General features: G+C 43.4%; 1 non-coding gene across 1 annotated transcript; it reads right to left on the bottom strand.

Moving 5' to 3' along the window:
- Positions 1 to 1,633: 1,633 nt before the first annotated feature.
- On the bottom strand, positions 1,634 to 1,740 carry LOC122437439. The gene has a single exon (XR_006268266.1). It is a non-coding gene; the product is annotated as a U6 spliceosomal RNA (small nuclear RNA).
- Positions 1,741 to 13,584: the final 11,844 nt, after the last annotated feature.

Consider the following 13,584-nt stretch of genomic DNA (forward strand, 5'->3'; position numbering starts at 1 on the left):
TGTTTCAGTCATGTCTGACTCTTAGCGACCCTGTGGACCTTAGCCTGCCAGGCTCTTCTGTCCATGGGATTATCCAGGCAAGAATACTGGAGTGGATTGCCATACTCTCCTCCAGGGGATCTTCCGAATCCAAGGATCTAACCCACGTCTCTTATATCTCCTGCATTGACAGGCAGGTTTTTTTTTTTTTTAAATCACTGAGCCACTTGGGAAGCCTGGGTGATGGCATACATATGTAAAAATTGATTGAACTGTATATTTTACTATGTATATATGCTTTACCTCAATTTTTTTAAATGGAGCAAATGAAACAAAATTGAGACACCACTTTTCATCTGTCAGGTTGGCAAAAATCCCAAATTTGGAAATCCCAATTTTTCCAAAGTTTTAGGGAATTAGGCATACTCATGTTTGGTTGTTGGATGTACGTGTTGGTAAACTTTATATGGGGACAATTTGAAATAGATATAACAACTACAAACATATATACTCTTTGACTCAGGAATCTCACTTCTAGAAGTTTATCTTGCAGATATACTGCATGCAACATGACAAAGATGTGAGAGTACACATTTGGTAGACAAATCAGATTCAACATTATTACGTTGCATAAAACAGCAAAATATTTGACTTCCGGGGTGGTCCATGGGTTAAGAATCTACCTGTCAATGCAGGGATCACGAGTTTGATCCCTGGTCTGGGAAGATTCCACATGCCACAGGGCAACTAACTAAGCCCGTGCACTAAAACTACTGGAGCCTGCATGATCTAGAGTTGGTGCTCCACAACAAGAGGAGCCTCTGCGATGAGAAGCCCATGCACCACAATTAGAGAGTAGCCCCCGACCGCCACAACTAGAGAAAGCCCGCACACAGCAACAAAGACCCAGTGCAGCCAAAATAAGTAAATAAACAAAATAGACTTAAAAAAAAGAGCGAAATATTGAAAACATGTCAATATTTATCAACTAGGTTAATAGATTATGACATAAACACAAAAATTAACACTATGCAGCTCAGAAAGAATAAAGAAGCTATTTCCAGGTGGGATAGGGTGGGAGGTGGGAAGGAGGTTCAGGAGGGAGAGGACATATGTATACCTACGGCTGATTCATGCTGATGTATGGTGAAAACAACAAAATATTGTAAAGCAATTATCCTTCAATTTGAATATAAATACATTTTAGAAAAGAACTATTTCCAAGTTGAATGAAAAGAGTTCAAAGAGATGTTATTAAGGGAGCTAAGCAAGATGCTACCATTTGTGTAAGAAAGGGAAAACATAATATATATTTGTGTGTGCTCATGCTCACATAAAGAAACTTGGTAAGAACAAAAAAAAGTTAATAAAAGTGCTTCCTTATATTTACATGGATATAGATGACAATGGGGCAGATGCAAGAGAATTTTTTCACAGTGTATCTTTATATACACATTTTGTTTTTCAGCTGGGTAATTGCTGACTTTATTTTTTTTTTTCATTTATTTTTATTATTTTATTATTTATTATTATTTTATTCATTTATTTATTATATGAAATAATATTTCATATTATTTTCATTTATTTTAATTACTTTACAATATTGTAGTGGTTTTTGCCATACATTGACATGAATCAGCCATGGATTTACATGAAAAATATGGAACGCTTCATGAATTTGCATGTCATCCTTGCGCAGGGGCCACGCTAATCTTCTCTGTATCGTTCCAATTTTAGTATATGTGCTGCTGAAGCGAGCACAATTGCTGACTTTAAAATTCAACTAGTTTAACTTAAAAGAGGCTATAAGGGGCTTCCCTGGTGGCTCAGTGGTAAAGAATCCACCTGCCAGTGCAGGAAATGCAGGTTCAATCCCTGGGTTGGGAAAATCTCCCGGAGAAAGAAATGGCAACACACTCCAGTTATTCTTCCCTGGGAAATCCCATGGACAGAGGAGCCTGGCAAGCTACATACAGTCCATGGGGTTGCAGACAGTTGGGCACGACTTAGTGACTAAACAACAACAACCACATGCGCTAGCAATTCTGCTTCTGGATGTGAGATGAAGGAAATGAAAACATTAAGTTGAAAAGATATATGTATCCCCACGTGCACTGCAGCACTATTTAAAATTGCCAAGATATGGAAACAGCCCAAGTTTCCGTTAACTTAATGGATAAAGAAAATGTGGTATGTATATTTAATGGAACATTATTTGGTCATGAAAAAGAATGTAATCTTGCTATTTAAGACAACATGGGACTTCCCTGGTGGCAGAGGGGATAAGAATCCACCTGTCAACGCAGGGGACACAGGCTTGATCCCTAGTCTGGGAAGGTTCCACATGGTGTGGAGCAACTAAGCCTGTGACCACAATGACCAAACCCTGCATCCTCTAGGGCCCAAGAGCCACAACTAATGAACCCCTGTGCTGCAACTGCTGAAGCTTGCGCAGCTAGAGCCCCTGCTCTGCAACAAGAAATAAGCCTGCTCTCTGCAACTGGAGAAAGCCTGCATGCAGCAATGAAGACCCAGTGCAGCCAAAAAAAAAAAAAAGACAACATGGATGGACCTTCAGGACATTTTGCTAAGTTAAATAAATCAGAGAAAGACAAATACTGCACAATCTCACTTATGAACTCTAAAACAAACAATAACAATTACAAAAATTTAACTCATAGAGAACAAACTGGTAGTTGCCAGTGGTGGGAGTGGAGTGGCAAAATGGCCAAAAGGTACAAAGTTACAGTTATAAAACAAATAAGTAATGGGTATGTAATGCATAGCAGGGTGACTATAGTAAATGATACTGTAGTGTCTATCTGAAAGTTGCTGAGAGAGTAGATCTTAAAAGTTCTCACAAGAAAAAAGACTGACTCTGCAGGGTGATGGATGTTAACTAGACTTACTGTGGTGATTATTTTGCAATGTACACAAATATTGAATCCTTATGTTTTATACCTGAAGCTAATATAATATATTGATTATATCTCAGGAAGTGGAGAGGCTCTGTGATCCCCTGGGAACTGGATCCTGGCAAATTTTAGAGGTGATGTGTGAGTGTGTGTGTTAGCTGCTTAGTCGTGTCTGACTCTTTGTGACTGAATGGACTGTAGCCCACCAGGTTCCTCTGGCTCCTCTGTCCGTGGAATTCTTCAGGCAAGAATACTGGAGTGGGTTGCCATTTCTTTCTCCAGAGGTGATGTAGGGAAGGTGATATAAGCTGGATATAGAAGAGGTAGACTTTTTTTTTTTTTGACTTTTTTTTTTTTTTTTAAGATTTATTTATTTATTTGGCTGCGCTGGGTCTTCGTTGCGGTACATTGCAGTGGCTTCTCTGGTTGCAGAGCATGGGCTCTAGGTACACGAGCTCAGTAGTTTTGGTACACAGATTTTAATTGCTCTGTGACATGTGGGATCTTCCTGGATCAGAGATCAAACCCATGTCTCCTGCATTGGCAGGCAGACTCCAAACCACTAGACCACCAGGGAAGCCCAAGGAGGGCATATGGAACTCAGGCTTCAGAGCTACTCACTTTCACTGATTGCTTCCAAGGCCCTGGAAGAGGGTCTAGCAATGTGCACACATGTGTTTGTAAAATTTGCAAAAGGGAGATATTTTAACTCTAATTTGCTAAGACCACTTTTTCACTCTGGCCCCTCTACAAGCTTCCCCTTTTGTTGTATAGTATGAAAGTGGCCATAGCCTTGACCAGACGGACCTTTGTTGGCAAAGTAATGTCTCTGCTTTTTAATATGCTATCTAGGGAGCTGGTGATGGACAGGGAGGCCTGGCGTGCTGCGATTCATGGGGTCGCAAAGAGTCGGACACGACTGAGCAACTGAACTGAACTGAACTGATGAAAGTGGCCATAGGCATTTTGATGATCTGGCTAAGGTGAGGTTGAGTTGGCACTACATTTTATTGGAGTTCAGTTGTATATATTGACGTAGTTTGAAGTCACTTTCATACACAGTTATTGAGAATCATTTCCATGTAGGAATAGCTTTCAGGAGGAGTCTACCATGGTCTAAGCAGGCTCATCCAACATGGTAACAGGAACAGGGCCAGAGGCTATATAAACACAGCATGTGAACATATCCTTTATGCTGAGCACTGGAAGCACATGGTTAGCAGAGGAGAAACAAGATTTGAAATATACAGAGCCAGAAAATAGTCTATGGAAAATCCTTCCAATCATCAGATATATAAAACTGTAAGGGCAGAATTCAGCTTTCATTGATAACTAGTCAAGACAGAAGTTCTCTCCTATCAGGAATATATGCAATTATCTAACATGCACTATGTGAACTAGATCAGAAAAAGACAAATATCATATGATATTGTATATATGTGGAATCTAAAATATGACACAAATGAACGTATCCATGAAACAGAAACAGACTCACAGACATAGAAAACAAACTTACGGTTACCAAAGGGAAAAGGGAGTGAGGGAGGGATAAATTAGGAGTTTGGGTTAGCAGATGCAAGCTGCTGCTGCTGCTAAGTCGCTTCAGTCGTGTCCAACTCTGCGCGACCCCATAGATGGCAGCCCGCTAGGCTCCTCTGTCCCTTGGGATTCTCCAGGCAAGAATACTGGAGCAGGTTGCCATTTCCTTCTCCAAGATACAAGCTACTATATATAAAACAAACAACACGGTTCTATTGTGTGGCACAGGGAATCACATTCAATGTCTTGTAATAAACAATAATGGAGGGACTTCCCTGGGTGTCCTGTAGTTAAGAATCCACCTTGCAATTCAGGGGATGCTGGTTTTCTCCCTGGTTGGGTAACTAAGATTCCACATCCTGCGGAGCAACTAAACCTGTGCCCTGCAACTACTGAGCCTGGGCGCCAGAACTAGAGAGCGTGTGTGTGTGTGTGTGTGTGTGTGTGTGCCACAACAAAAGATCCCATAGGACGCAACTAAGACTCAATGAAGCCAAATAAATAAATAACAAATGGAAGAGAAAAAAGATAGCTATTTTTCTGGATTTTGGAATGTTTGGATGTTTGTCAGCTTTTGGAAATTTAAAATTTGTAAGATTTTTAATTTGTAACTTTATCTTCACATTCTAATTAAATATTTCATTGCCAATTTTGTATTGTCTTTCTTAAAGAGGATCCACCAAATTGTATAATCTTACAAACCCACAAAACCTGGATCCGTCCTGGCTGGTGGCTGGCTGGAGAGGGAATTTTAGGAGACAGTGAGCCTGTCTAATGAGTTTTTAGGTAGGAATATTGTGCTATCACATGGCTCACAGCCTTGTCTAACTCACTGAAACTATGAGCCATGCCAGGTAGGGCCACCCAAGATGGACGGGTCATGGTGGAGAATTCTGACAGAAAGTGGTTCACCAGAGAAGGCTAACCACCTCAGTATTCTTGCCCTGAGAACCCCATGAACAGTATGAAAAGGCAAAAAGATATGACACTGAAAGATGAACTCCCCAGGTCAGTAGATGTCCAATATGCTACTGGACAAGAGTGGAGAAATACCTCCAGAAAGAATGAAGAGGCTGAGCCAAAGAAAAAATGACACTCAGTTGTGGATGTGACTGGTGATGGAAGTAAAGTCCAATGCTATAAAGAATAATATTGTGTAGGAACCTGGAATGTTAGGTCCATGAATCAAGGTAAATTAGAAGTGGTCAAATAAGAGATGGCAAGAGTGAACATTGACATTTTAGGAATCAGTGAACTAAAATGGGCTGGATGGGCAAATTTAATTCAGATGATCACTACATCTACTACCGTGGGGAAGAATCCTTTAGAAGAAATGGAGTAGCCCTCACTGTCAACAAAAGAGTCTGAAATGTAGTACTTGGGTGCAATCTCAAAAACGACAGAATGATCTCTGTTCATTTCCAAGGCAAACCATTCAATATCACAGTAATCCAAGTCTATGTCCCAACCACTAATGTAAAAGAAGCTGAAGTCAAACAGTTCTGTGAAGACCTATAAGATCTTCTAGAACTAACACCAAAAAAAGATGACTTTTTCATCATAGGGGACTGAAATGCAAAAGTAGGAAGTCAGGAGATATCTGGAGTAACAGGAAAGTTTGGCCTTGGAATACAAAATGAAGCAGGGCAAAAGCTAACAGAGCTTTGCCAAGGGGACGCACTGGTCATAGCAAACACCCTCTCCCAACAACACAAGAGCCAACCCTACACATGGACATCACCAGATGGTCAATACCAAAATCAGACTGATTATATTTGCAGCCAAAGATGGATAAGCTCTATCAGCAAAACAAGACCAGGAGCTGACTGTGGCCCAGATCATGAACTCCTTACTGCAAAATTCAGACTTAAATTGAAGAAAGCAGGGAAAACCACTAGACCATTCAGGTATGATCTAAATCAAATCCCTTACAATTGTACAGTGGAAGTGACAAATAGATTCAAGGAATTAGGTCTGATAGAGTGCCTGAAGAACTATGGATGGAAGTTTGTAACATTGTACAGGAGGCAGTAGTCAAGACCATCCCCAAGAAAAAGAAATGCAAAAAGGCAAAATGGTTGTCTGAGGAGGCCTTACAAATAGCTGAGAAAAGAAGAGAAGCAAAAGGCAAAGGAGAAAAGGAAAGATATATCCATCTGAATGCAGAGTTCCAAAGAATAGCAAGGAGAGATAAGAAAGCCTTCGTTAATGATCAATGCAAAGAAATAGAGGAAAACAATAGAATGGGAAAGACTAAAGACCTCTTTGGAGAAGGCAATGGCAACTCACTCCAGTACTCTTGCCTGGACAATCCCATGGACGGAGGAGCCTGATAGGCTTTGGTTCATTGGGTCACTAAGAGTCAGACAGGACTGAGTGTCTTCACTTTCATGTATTGGAGAAGGAAATGGCAACCCACTCCAGTGTTCTTGCCTGGAGAATCCCAGGGACGGGGGAGCCCGGTGGGCTGCAGTCTATGGGGTCGCACAGAGTTGGACACGACTGAAGCGACTTAGCAGCAGCAGCAGAGACCTCTTTAAGAAAATTAGAGATACCAAGGGAACATTTCTTGCAAAGATGGACACAATAAAAGACAGAAATGGAATGGACCTAACAGAAGCAGAAGATATTAAGAAGAAGTGGTAAGAATACACAGAAGAACTATACAACAAAGATCTTCATGACCCATATAACCATGATGGTGTGATCACTCACTTAGAGCCAAACAGTCTGGAGTGCAAAGTCAAGTGGGCCTTAGGAAGCATCTTTATGGAAGAAGCTAGTGGAGATGATGAAATTACAGCTGAGTTATTTCAAATCCTAAAAGATGCTGTTAAAGCGCTGCACTCAATGTGCCAGCAAATTTGGAAAACTCAGCAGTGGCCACAGGACTGGAAAAGATCAGTTTTCATTCCAACGCCAAAGAATGTTCAAACTACAGTACAATTGCATTCATCTCACACACTAGCAAAGTAATAATCAACATCCTCCAAGCCAGGCTTCAACAGTACATGAACCAAGAACTTCCAGATGTCCAAGCTGGATTTAGGAAAGGCAGAGGAACAAGAGATCAACATCCGTTTGACCATAGAAAAAGCAAGAGAATTTCAGAAAAACATCTGCTTCATTGACTATGCTAAAGCCTTTGACTGTGTGAATCACAACAAACTGTGGAAAATTCTTCGAGAGATGGGAATACCAGACCACTTTACCTGCCTCCTGAGAAATCCATTTTCAAGTCAGGAAGCAACAGTTAGAACCGGACATGGAGCAATGGACTGGTTCCAAATTGGGAAAGGAGTACAACAAGGCTGTATATTGTTACCCTGTTTGTTTAACTTATATGCAGAGTACATCACGTGGAATGCTGGGCTGGATGAGCACAAGCTGGAATCAGGTTGCCAGGGGAAATATCAATAACCTCAGATATGACACCACCCTTATGGCAGAAAGCAAAGAGGAACTAAAAAACCTCTTGATGAAAGTGAAAGAGGAGAGTGAAAAAGCTGGCTTAAAACTCAAGATTTAAAAAACTAAGATCATGGCATCCGGTTCCATCACTTCACGGCCAACAGATGGGGAAACAGTGGAAACAGTGAGAGACCATTTTCTTGGGCTCCAAAATCACTGCAGATGGTGACTGCAGCCATGAAATTAAGAGATGCTTGCTCCTTGGAAGAAAATCTATGACCAACCTAGACAGCACAATAAAAAGCAGAGACATTACTTTGCCAACAAAGGTCCATCTAGTCAAAGCTATGGTTTTTCCAGTGGTCATGCTTAGATGTGAGAGTTGGACCATAAAGAAAGCTGAGCACCGAAGAACTGATGCTTTTGAACTATGGTGTTGGAGAAGACTCTTGAGAGTCCCTTGGACTGCAAAGAGATCAAACAAGTCTATCTTAAGGGAAATCAGTCCTGAATATTCATTGGAAAGACTGATGCTGAAGTTGAAGCTCCAGTATTTTGGTCACCTGATGCGAAGAACTAACTCCTTGGAAAAGACCCTGATGCTGGGAAAGATTGAAGGCAGGAGGAGAAGGGGACGACAGAAGATGAGATGGTTGGATGGCATCACTGACAATGGACATGAGTTTGAGCAAGCTCCAGGAGTTGGTGATGGACAGAGAAGCCTAGGTTGCTGCAGTCCATAGGGATCACAAAGGGTCGGATACAACTGAGCAACTGAACTGAACTGATTGTGCTCTCAGTGACATAACCCTCCTCCTCGTCATCATCTATTGGAATCTTTAGTAAAATAGGTATTTTTTATTTTAAAATTGAAAAAAGAACACGGTATGAGAGACTTGGATTAACAGTAGCAACATAAGAAAAACTGTGGAGGTCGGGGGAGAGAGGGATATGTGTGACCACAAGTTCCATAATAGCCCATCGTGTGACAGATGCTAGGAGGTGACAGTTTCCTGCTCTCTGCACTCCTTAGACTTCACCTGAGTGATGGTGCTCCAGACAGGGAGGTAGGCTGTCAAAAGGACGTTGATGAACCAGGGTGAACACATAGGAGCTTACCCAGAATGGTACAGAGTTTAGAGTCAGATTTTAGAGAAATCTCTAAAGAAACTAGTGATGTTATATTGCTGAGACTCCAATGGGGGGGATGGTGGGGGAGGAAGGGGGGTTAGGATTAGGGGGTCAGGTTGTCCTTGGAAGAGAGAGGAGACTTTTACAGAGCTAGAAACAGCAGTGATAGAACCAGTGGAAAAGGTAAGAGGCAGATTGGCCTTTCCATAAACATAAACAGAATTTATATTAAATATCCAACATCAAAGAATTTATAATTCACACTGGAATGATGTTCATCAAATGTTAACAATAACTATTCAATGGCCAAGTTTTAGTTTCTTCTCTGTACCTCTTTATAGAAGTGTGTCATTTCTAGAAAACAAGAAAGTCACAAGTTTTTTTTTGTTTTCTTGTTTTTGGCAGTGCTTGTGGGATCCTAGTTCCCCAACTGGGCATTGAACTAGGCTCTGAAGGTTAAACTGCCAAGCCCTAATCACTGGACCACCAGGGAACTCCAATCACTACTTCTTTTTTTCTTTTTTTAAAGTCTCTATTAGATATATCTGGTCTCCAAAGTCTCTGTTCAGCTACTGGAATATCTCTACCCTCGCTTCTTCTCTCAACTGTCACACAAGTGGATTTATTAGACAAGCTCATCCTGAGCTCACAATTTATATAAAAACTCAGCTCGAGGCTCAGAAAAACAAAGGACTCTTCATACAACAAGATGCGCCTTCCTTAGAAGGCAGTTGAAGGAGCATAAGCATGCTTCCTTGTGTGTAAACAAAAATTATTTCCTCAAAAGGAATTCTTATGATTGAAATATCTCCATCTTCTTATATCAGGAAGAATATTCTAATCACAGCTGTTCAAAAATAGAATGGTCTTAGTTCCAAGTCCCTGAAAGTTTTCCAGTAGAACATGAAAGATACACAGACTTTTTAAAAGGGTTTCAGTCCCAGATAAGCAGTTGAAATGCATAACCTCTAACTTTTCTTGTAAGATTTTTAGATCTTACCTCTCATTGAGGGGTCTAATCATGTTGCATTTCACTTACAACTGTCCCTGGATATCAGTAACTCCTCACATTTAGCATTATAGTTTGCATAATATAGACTTTTTAATAATAGCAGCAAACTTAATGAGTTCCTATTACCTGCCCTTAAGTGTTCTAAGGATATGATGGGAAAAAACATAATCCTCCAGGCAACCCTATGGGGTAGGTCTTTCTATGATCATTCCTACATTAGAGCAACAGAGAATGAGATGATTGGATAGCATCACCGATTCAGTGGACATGAACTTGGGCAAACTCTGGGAGATGGTGAGGAACAGGGAAGCCTGGTGTGCTTGGAGTCACAAAGAGTCAGACATGATTTGGCAACTGAACAACAACAGCCACGTTAGAGCAGAAAATTGACGCTTAGGGAAGTTGAGAAGTTTGCCCAAAGCTACTTGGATTATAGGTGGCAGAGGGTTGTCCCTTGAGGTCCCATGGTTAAGATTCCACCCTTCCTTTGCAGGGGGCACAGGTTCAATCCATGGTGGGGGAACTAAGATCCCACATGCCACACAGTGAGGCCAAAATATATGTTTTAGGTGGAGCTGAAATTTAAATCCAGAATTAGTCTCTTCAGTTCAATTCAGTTCAGTCGCTCAGTCGTGTCCGACTCTCTGACACCCCATGAATCGCAGCACGCCAGGCCTCCCTGTCCATCACCAACTCCCGGAGTTTACTCAAACTCATGTCCATTGAGTCGGTGATGCCATCCAGCCATCTCACCCTCTGTCGTCCCCTTCTCCTCCTGCCCCCAGCATCAGGGTCTTTTCCAATGACTCAGCTCTTTGCATGAGGTGGCCAAAGTATTGGAGTTTCAGCTTCAGCATCAGTCCTTCCAATCAGCATCATACAGCCTCTCACTTGCTAGAGGTTTGAGGTTGCTCCAGTTCTGAATCCTGAGTTCTATATGGTATGATGGCCTGGTTTTGGCCTGCTGGGAGTTTGGTGGGCTGAGACAGGATAAGCTGACCTGATCACAGGACATTATCAACAGTCAATGTATGCCATGTGCAGTCCACATTTGAAAGTCTAAGGCAGACAGTAATAGTGAGATGCATCAAGTCCAGAAGAGGTGTCATAATGATTAACAGATGCATCTGATTATGGAATCTTTGCTATGGAAAGGTTCTTACAGGGCAATCAGCCTGACCACTCACTCACGGGTGAAATTTGTGATAGGGAACTGGGTGGGTAGGATTTTTCCCCATCTGGACCCCCTCACTACACCTGCAGTTAGCACTGCAATTAAGTGGGTTCCTGCCCCACACCTTCTCTCTTCTAGGGCCTTATCCTCCTCACCAGCATCCAGATTTATCAGCATCTCGATGGTAAGCATCTCGCCTGGACTCTTAATTGCATTCCAGTTCAATGAGATTAAATCTCCCTGAACAGCATTAGGTATTTTTTTAATGGTTAATTAATTTATTTTTATATTTTTACAGCTCTTGCAATTAAAACGAAAAAAAAAAATGACTTTCAGGCTGCAAAACTGGCCTCTACTGCTAATTAGATTCCATGGATCTGTCCTGAAAGGTATAAATCATTTTTAAAACATTATCACTAAATGTACTGCTATAATAAATAAACTACCCAAGCTCTTCGACCTACAGAAGAGAGAGGATGGAGGGGGGCGTGGTGTGTGAAGATATTTGTCTTTCTCTGTCAGCTCTCTTTTTATTTTTCGGGTCCCCGGCTCTCGCAGCGCTGGTTCCCTCCGCACACTGTCTACAGTGGGCCCTCCTACCCGCAGCTGGACCATCGCGGGGCCCTCCTACCTCCAGCTGCGCTCCCTCCCTTCCCTTCCAAGGGTGTCACGTGGGCTGATGAGATAATGTATGTGAAAGCCTTGGTCAACTGCAAGGCACAATCGAATGCCAATGATTACTGTTGTTATTATTCTTATCATACTCCAGGGAAACCCTGTTGCCTCCCACCCTCCCAGACCTACTCCACGGGACAGCCGGCGAAACTCAAGCGAGGCTAGACAGCCCCTCCCACGCGGGCGGAGGTCCTGGCGCAAATCCGTCTCCCCGGCTAGCGGGTGGGGGCGCTACTGCTCGCCTCCGACCCTGCCCGCCTACCCGCCCCCCACCTCCCCTCAGTAATGGCTTTCCCAGTCCTTCCTGGCTTCGGGGGCCTAACTCCGGAAGGAAATCTCCTCAGTTCCAGTGAAAGTTCTCGAGCTACTGAAGTCAGCGACTCCCTTGGCCCGTCTTCACACCCACTCCCCCAGCCCCCTCCCCTCCAAGTGCCCGCAGCGGAGCCAGGCTGCCCCGGAAGGATCTGACCGGCAATTTCCTACAATTGTCTGACTGGGGCTCCTCAGTCTATCAGCTCCCCGCTTCCTTCCCCACCTCATCTCTTGCAGTCTCCCCTCTCCAAAGCCCCAGTCTCCTGGATATCCCAACCTCCACCCTGATCTGACTTCTTAGGCCCCACAGTTCTCTTTAGCATTTCCTCTCTCTTCTAGGATTGTCACTACCCCGGGGGAGGTGGAATGGGAGTTTGGGAGTCAACATGGCCACCAGGGCCCATCAGGAAGTTGGATGTGCTGCCGTGTTACCGAGGCAACCACCCTTCTGTGTTAGGCCTTCCCAGAGCTATTTGTCCCCAGCTGAGGAGGGTGAGGACTTGACTGTGCTAGCTCCCTCTCCCAATAAATCAAATCTGACTGAGGCCAAAAAGGGTGGGCAGGGAGCACAGGATATCTAGAAGACTCATTAGACAAAGGGAGGACAACTTAACCTTTCTTCAGCCACTTGTGTATCAAGGAGCGCTGTCCCCAAGGCAGACCTCCAAGCTCTCCCTGGACCATCCTGACCTCCAGTGCCGCTGGGCGTGGACTCCAGGAAGAGGCTTGGGGAGGTCGGAGGAGGGGCCTGTCTGCACTTGATGGATGGTACTGAAGAAATGTCTGGCACTTTCTTTCCCCATGGGGGAGGTGAAACTGCAGCCACCTCTCCCCCGCATTCACATTCCTGCCTGCCTGCTCAGGAAGGGGGTGGGGTGGGTGGCCAGAGCAGGGAAAGGAGGGCCCTTAGCCCCACTGAGAGTTGTAAACTATCACTCACATTTGTCTACACCGGCAGGGGAACGGATGGGCAGGTGGACAATTCCCACATTTCAACTGAGGTAAAAAGGGATCCCTATGTTCCCACCGCACCCTCCTTCTTGGCTCCCAGACCTCCTGAGGCAGGTGCCAGGACTGCCCATTCAGTCTGCACTCATTATATTTCTACTGTATGCTGGGCATTGGGTAATAGAGCAAGTAAATAGAGGTCTCAAAGCATAGTCCACAGATTCTGTGAATCCCTAAGATCCTTTCAGGGGATGTTGCTCAGTCAGTCAGTTCAGTCATGTCCAACTCTTTGCAACCCCATGGGCTGTAGCCTGCTTGGCTCCTCTGTCCATGGAATTCTCCAGGCAAGAATACTGGAGTGGGCTGCCATTTCCTTCTCCATTTCAGGGGATGGATGAGGTCAAAATGATTTTCATGATTATTCTCTGACAGTGCAGTGGTTAGGACTTGGTGTTTTCACTGCTGTGGCCTGGGTTCAATCCCTAGTT

Source organism: Cervus canadensis, chromosome 2, assembly GCF_019320065.1.
Source record: "Cervus canadensis isolate Bull #8, Minnesota chromosome 2, ASM1932006v1, whole genome shotgun sequence".
Classification (NCBI taxonomy): domain Eukaryota; kingdom Metazoa; phylum Chordata; class Mammalia; order Artiodactyla; family Cervidae; genus Cervus; species Cervus canadensis.